We start from the raw sequence: 5353 nt of genomic DNA, 5'->3' as shown, positions 1-5353 counted from the left end.
GATGGTTTCCTAGTTAACAGATAGGAACGAAGTTCATCGACAATTTTACATGCATCATCTGTTTACGACACATGCAAGTTTCTTTTCAGTTTACGACCCCATATGCATGTTTTTTTTTTCTTATTAATATTAACTAGCAAGCAAGCCCATGTGTTAACGTACAATTTATTGTGTGGTGCTCATGCCAATGATAAAAATCTAACTATTTTTTTATTGAATTTAATTAGACTTAGCTCAACCTTAGATTAAATAAATTTTAAGGTCCATAATAAATGCTGGCACAACAAAGGATTAATCCCATATGGAAAATTGACTTGACATAAATAAGTTACTATTATGTGTATCTATTGTGAGCTTAAGTAAGGAGAAAGATGAGCCACACGAAAGTACATATGCCGTGACACCAATGGGTTGGGTAGCCACTAGCCAGGCTATGACACGAGTGGCGTGACGACAATAAAATTTTTGCAGCTCCAAACTCAAAACAAGAGGAGTGAGAGATAGAGACGATTGACAAGGGACGAAACAGGAGAGAGACATAGCGATAGGAGAGAGGACGAGAGACAGGAGAAAGAATATTTCCTTCATTAGTATTATTAGGTATAGATTATCAAAAAGAAACTTCCTCGATGGTTTCTTTCTAGTTTCTATGGTGACGTCGAATCATACTTTCGATTTGTATAGTATTTGTTCCCTCCGTCTCTTTTTAATTATCGTTCCCATTTCTCGAGAAAGTCAAACACATTCAACTTTGACCAAATATATATAATAAAATAATAATATTTATGGTACATAATTAGTATCATTAGATAGATCGTTGAATCTATTTTCATAATAAACTTATTTGAAGATACAGATATTGCTAATATTTTTTTATAAATCTAGTCTGATTTAAGAAAAATTGACTAGCATGAATACCATAGCGACACTTAAAAGGGACAGAGGAAGTACCTGATTATCAGTGCCCTAATATTGGTTTAATTAGTAAACATTTTATTTTTCATAGGTCCATATCTCCCATATCTCTTTTGCTCCTCCCCATCCCTCTCATAAATCTATGTGCTAGATCTGTATTTCTCCATTTCTTTTGCCTGTCATTTTCCTTATTGATTGGACTTCTTTTTTGTAGGAGTGAGCTGGTAGTGGTATGCAAATTGCAAAGGAGAGCTAAAATATTCAGCTTTGGCTTTTAAGGTCAGTGGGGGCAACTGCACAAGCAGTTGCATGTCACTTTCCCTCCTTTTGGGTTTTGGCCATGCCCGGCCCGGCTCCACTTTTTGCACCACTTTCATGGTCCAATTATCCCAACCAAAAGGGCAAAAAAGGAACGTGGAAAAAAGGACTGATACAGAGAACGCAACAAAGAAATCAGTGAGCCTATTCGCGGGTTTATTTCTGGGCGGATAAGCTCGGCTGGTGCTGATTTGTTATGATAGAAAAATACTGTTGGCTGACTAATAAGCCTTGGCTAAAACCAACAAGCGGACATACTGACTGTTAGCCATATTCGTTGTTGCCTATCCTGATGCAAGAATAAAGTAGACAAATATAAGGTATACACTAGTAGAATATATATATTCTGAATCTAGTGGACTGGTATATGCATATGAACCAAAAGAGAATACTTTGTTATAGAAAGGACTTGACAACAAGCTAGTTGCTGAAGAGTGCAATACCTGAAGCAATATATTCCCCTTCTTAATGTTATTTATCTACACCCAGGGACCTTATTGATCTCCTGGTCTTTCTCAAACCCAAATAGCTAATTCTATGTACATCCTGCGTGCCGCCTATATTACAAGTCCACAATTAGCTATGTCATACCTACACATACACATAGCTCTGTTTCCCACCCAACATATATATATATATATATATACCTATAGATATATATTACATACAATCCTCTGATGATTTACCAAACAAAATTTCAGTACTGCCAGGCAAAGCTCATGATCAGATGAGAAGGCTGCATGAGAAAATTCCTGCTGCTGCTGATGGAAGAATCAAGAGCCCTCCTGGAAGGCCACCGAGCGCGTGAGCGCGACGGGGTTGGCGTGCAGGAGCGGCGAGCTTGTCATCATGGCCTGCTTCTTGGTGGCCTCGCGCTTGGGCTCGAACACCGTCCCAAGCTGCTTGTGCCCACCAGCGGCATCTGCGTCCTGCTGCTTCGTGTCGGTTTTGATTCCGATGAGGGACCAGATCGAGCTCCTGGCCACCTCGTCCACGTCGTCTATCCGGATGGTCTTGGGAGCCCACACCTTGGCGTTGCCGCCGTTTCTTCCATCGTCACCCTCCCGGTCCCGGGGGTGCTTGCCCAGCCCCAGCGTGTGGGAGTCAGCTGCCCCGGATGATGAGACCGAAGGAGCACTGGTGGCGGTGGGCGACGACGACGAGAGGCCCGGCACCTGCGACTGCGACAGGGGCTGTTGCACCGGCCATGGCAGGCTCCAAGCTCCGGGAACCATGCAGCCCCAGTAACCCGGCGCGGCCGGGTATATCGGGATCGCGATGCCCGAGGAGAAATACGCCGCCGGAGATAGGGCGCAGCTGTACGGCGGCCACACGCCGTTCATGCTTGCTGGGTGCTGCACTGATCCGTCGTCTGCGTTTAGTACTGCAGCTTCGTCTACAGAAGACCTGTCGTTGATGGTGTTGTCGTCGTCCCTGTTGGTCGATCCTTCGCTGCAAGGACCCGGGTTTGCCGGCGTTCCTGATGACCGGGCCCAGGTGGTTGAGCTGCTCGGCGAGGTCCAAGCAAGCAGGAGGCGCGCCGCCATGGCCGAAGCTGAGCACCGTGCCGTTGGTCGTCTTGAGCGTGTCGCCAACGCCGCAGGCCCGGACCCTGTGGAGGAAGTGCGAGGCGGCGGCGACGGCGACGGCGTTCTTGTTCTTGCGTCGTCCGGCCCCCACGGGCACGTTGCGCATGGCGCCGCCGGCGGTCCAGTACCGCTGGCAGTTCTTGCAGAAGTGGCGCGGCTGGTTGACGTTGTAGTTGTTGAAGTAGCAGAACTTGGTGTCCATGCTGTTGCAGCGCGGGCACGGCAGCACCTTGTCGGGCTTCTTCAGGTTCTCCCTCTGGCTGGCAGCGTCGCCGGGCTTCTGATGCGTCTCCGGTGAGCTCTTGGGGTCCTCGGCGTCCACGACCTCCGGCTGCGGGGACGGTTCGGAGGAGTCCGGCTCCGCGGGCGCGTGCCCGTTCTCCAGGGCATGGGCATCCTGATCCTGTTCAGTCCAGCTGCTGCTGCTGCTCTGCTGAAGATCCTAGTAGAATCATAAAATTTCATTTGATCAGCTCCTGTAAATAGTTGGTGCATGGAAAACAGTTGTAAAATTCGAATTTCATCATATGCCTTATTGGTTACAAGGCTGGTTCTTGTGTTTTCCCACCTGAATTAGACATCTGATTTCCATGGGTGGAAATTTAGGGGGCAATTTCTTATATTTTACACTGTGATATTAGCACGCACTACATTAAATAAATTATAGTGGTGGTGCTTGATTTTGTATCCCCCCCCACCGTATTTCGGACATGAGCGAGCGAAAGCAAGTTGCTGTTTTCTTAGAGCTTAACAAGGAAATGATGTGATGCCCAAGCAAGGAGGCAGTCATTGGAAACCACTAGAATAATATGTGGCCTTAGCTTTCTCCCGGCCGGCCCATATAATTGACTTCCAAGCTAGAGAAAGAATTCACTAGTAGTAGTATAAGCAAAACACGGATTTCCTTCATCTGTTGGACCGCTCACTGCAATAACAATACTCCTGCGTACTCCCTAAGCCCTGTTTCGGAGAAGAAGAGCGTCGTCTATCTTTTGGCAATAAAAAATGGCACTGAAATCCAAATTAATCAGCCCCGTCACCCCGAGCGCAGTCCAATTAATAGCCCGAGGAGAGGAATTAATCAATCAAGCAATCATCCCCTCCCTGTTGAACAGATCAACAACTCACCGCTGGCTCATGCCCATGTCCATGTCCTAGCTAGTAAACCAACCCCAGTAACCAAGAAACAGAGACTCCGCTGGAAATGAACTCAAGACAGCAGGTAATAACAAAACAAGCAAGATGATTTATATGTATATATCCAACCTTGGCGTCGCCGGACTCCGGCATGGGGATGGTCTTCCCGAAGAGCTTGATGAGGAAGTCCCCTCCTCCTCCTCCTCGGCACTCTGCAATCATCTTCTTCTCACTCGATCCAAACAAACACACGCTCCCGGCTTGCTGCTTTCTTCTCTCCTCTTGCTGCTGCAAGCGAAAGCCGAAGCGAAGCAGCTAGCTATGCGACAGACGGACGAGGTCGAGGTCCCGCAGGTAGGTTCACTTTGCAGCCGGAACCGGAAGAGACGACGAGGCCGGCAAAGAAACCAACGAATGGAATTTGGTATGGTGTGCTGCTGGCTGCTGGCCATGGGCAGGGGAGGGAGAGCGGGTATAAGAGGGGGAAGAAGGAGGGGTGGGGGCCACGGCGAGAGCTGCACAGCCACAAGCTTGGCTTGTGGCCTCTGGGGTGCGTTATTTGATTCTCCTCCTCGCTCGCCCTTCGCCTTTTCGTCCCGCGCGTCGCCGTCGCCGCGCAGCTGGCGCCCTCCCCTGGCTGTGCCTCCCACGATCGCTTACTCCTCTGCCCTTTTTGTACGCCGCTTTCTTTCTGTGTTCTTTTTTCTCTTTTTTTTAATGTAGCGACCAAGGCTTATGCTGATTTTTTTTGTTTTTTTTCTTAGGGAGATATTAGCACTCGGACATCTGGACACAAGCACACGTCCGGACGCCGCGCCTTCTCCATGCATGCCCATGGAAAAGTAGCGACCGCCGCTCCTTCCTCCTTACCGCCTCCTCTCTCTCCGCGAGTTCAGACACCGCGCCTCCTCCCCGTGCCCGCCGCCGCCCCCGCGTGTTCCTTCCCCCCCTGAACCTTTCCTCTCTCCGCAAGGGCAGGACCCACGAGCCGGGATAAGGACGACTAGACGAGCGTGCCCCATCCACACGACCCTGGCGCGCCGCGCACCTCGACTGCCGGCCCCCAGCACGCCCCACCCGTCAGCCCCGGCTCGCTACGCCTCATCCCTTGTCGCTCGTGCTATGCCCCATGACTCTCTACCTCTAAAATATGAAACACTTAGATGCAACATATGTCTAAAGCAGATAAAACATTTAGAACATACACTTGAAACATGTGTGTGAAATATTTGCAACATCTAAATAAAATATTTACAACTTGCAACATTAAAACACTTATTCCAACATAAGACTAAAATGGCTGAAACATTTCGAACATACTATTGCGATATATATGTGTGAAACATATGCAACATCTAAATCAAAACACTTGCGACGTACGTCTAAAACAGATG

General features: G+C 48.4%; 1 pseudogene; it reads right to left on the bottom strand.

Annotated features, from left to right (window-relative positions):
• Window positions 1–1539: 1539 nt before the first annotated feature.
• Window positions 1540–4441, bottom strand: LOC136537434 (cyclic dof factor 1-like; annotated as a pseudogene).
• Between the last annotated feature and the right edge of the window lie 912 nt (window positions 4442–5353).

Source organism: Miscanthus floridulus, chromosome 1, assembly GCF_019320115.1.
Source record: "Miscanthus floridulus cultivar M001 chromosome 1, ASM1932011v1, whole genome shotgun sequence".
Lineage (NCBI taxonomy): Eukaryota > Viridiplantae > Streptophyta > Magnoliopsida > Poales > Poaceae > Miscanthus > Miscanthus floridulus.
This window is presented reverse-complemented; position numbering and strand designations above follow the sequence as displayed.